General features: G+C 42.0%; 1 pseudogene; it reads right to left on the bottom strand.

Annotated features, from left to right (window-relative positions):
* The window catches only part of LOC125868976 (uncharacterized), a 7,406-nt pseudogene extending 5,647 nt beyond the window's left edge, over window positions 1-1,759 (bottom strand).
* Window positions 1,760-1,974: the final 215 nt, after the last annotated feature.

Genomic DNA, 1,974 nt, shown 5'->3' with positions numbered 1-1,974 from the left:
TTTAAATCTCTTTGGGAATACATAGTCCACATATACTTCTTTGAAGAGAAGATCTTCAACTTTACATCTTTACTGAACTCAAAACTAAAGTCTTAAAACAAAGTTAAAACATTTGTGAAAAACTTTTGACAACTTTAAGAACTTATCTTAACTTGACTCTCGACTTCTCTTGACTTTGACCTTAACTGCTCTTGGCTTGACTCTTAACTGATCCTTGAATTGAATTCTGGATTCAAGGATTAAGATTTGTGATTGGAAAGATCTCATGTTGCTTAGGAGTGATTTTAGATAGCTAAACATGAGAAAAGACCGAAAAATCAAAATACAAAAATGGGTCCGTGACGCGATGGTAACCTTGTTCAATTGACAGTAGTCTATACACATCCTAAGGGAATCATCTTTCTTTCTTACAAACAGGATCGGATCACCCCAAGGCGAGACACTTGGTCGAATAAAGCCTTTCTCTAAAAGGTCTTTCAACTGTTCTTTGAGCTCTTTCAACTCTGCTGGTGCCATTCTATATGGCGGAATAAATATAGGTAGAGTATCTGGAACAAGATCTATACCAAAGTCTATCTCTCTCTCAGGAGGGGCTCCGGGAAGATCATCTGGAAAGACTTCTGGAAACTCATTCACTACTGAAACTGACAACACTTGAGTCATTAACTCGGACTAAGTGATAGATACACCCCTTAGAAACTAACTTCTCTGCCTTAAGGTACGAAATGAAACGACCCTTAGGCACTGCTGAATTGCTTTTCCACTCTAAGATTGGCTCATTTGGAAACTGAAACTTGACTACTCGAGTTCTACAATCAACTGAGGCATAACAGGCATGAAGCCAGTCCATACCAAGAATGACATCAAAGTCTACCATGTCTAACTCAATTAAATCAGCCATGGTACTCTTGTGATTGACGGAAATGGGACAATCGCGATAGACTCTCTCTGCTAGAATAGACTCACCAACAGGTGTGGAAACACTGAATGGTTCACTAAGTTTCTCAGGAATAACATCAAAATTAATAGCAACATAAGGAGTTACAAAAGACAAACTCGCTCCTGGGTCTAACAAAGCATAAACAGTAAAGTCAAAGACTTGAATCATACCAGTGACAACATCTGGCGAAGAATACTCTTGCTCTTGGTGATTATTAAGAGCATACAAGCGGTTTGTTCCTCCGCCAGTACCAGAAATAACTCATCTAGATGCAGTCCTATTTAGTAGAGCGATTGAAGAAAACTGGGCTCTATTGCCCCCATTACCCTGCTTGTTCTTTGGACACTTTCGTATGAAATGCCCACTCTAACCACACTTGAAACAACCAGTGGAGCCCTCACGACAAACACCTGAATGGTTCCTACCACACTTGGTGCAGGCAAGAGGCTTACTACCCCTTTGTGCCACACTGCCCTGAGAATAGACAGGCTTAGCTCTAGAATTCTGACCATAGTACTCACCCTTACTCTTAGGTGCAGGTGCACTAACAGATGATGGAGCAGGTCCCTTTTGCTTCTGTTGGAAAGACGACCGGTTGGCATTACTCTTCTGCTGCTCGGACTCATTTCCTGTCTTAGCCCTCTTGTTTTTAAACTCCTCTCTATCTCTCAGCTTCTCTTCCTCTACCTGCTGCACATAGACCATCAACCTCAAAATGTCCATGTTCCCAATAAGCATTGCTGCCCAGCCCTCTTTACTCGATAGATGACCTAAACCAACAACAAACAAACTCATCCTACCCCTCATGTCCGCAACCATTTCAGGAGCATAGCGAGACAGTTGGGTGAATTTCAACCCATACTCATGCACACTCAAAGAATCTTGCTTAAGTGTGAGGAACTCACGTACCTTGACCTCTTTCAGTTCCCGGAGAAAGAAACTCCCCAAGAAAGCCTCTTCAAAACATGCCCAACTCGCAGGTGGTGCATCCTCAGTTCTACCCCCTTTCCACTGATCAAACCAAGTCCTAGCAA

This window comes from Solanum stenotomum, chromosome 6 (assembly GCF_019186545.1).
Source record: "Solanum stenotomum isolate F172 chromosome 6, ASM1918654v1, whole genome shotgun sequence".
In the NCBI taxonomy this organism is placed as follows: Eukaryota; Viridiplantae; Streptophyta; class Magnoliopsida; order Solanales; family Solanaceae; genus Solanum; species Solanum stenotomum.
Note: the sequence above shows the minus strand (reverse complement) of the source record. Positions and strands in the feature narration are given on the sequence as shown.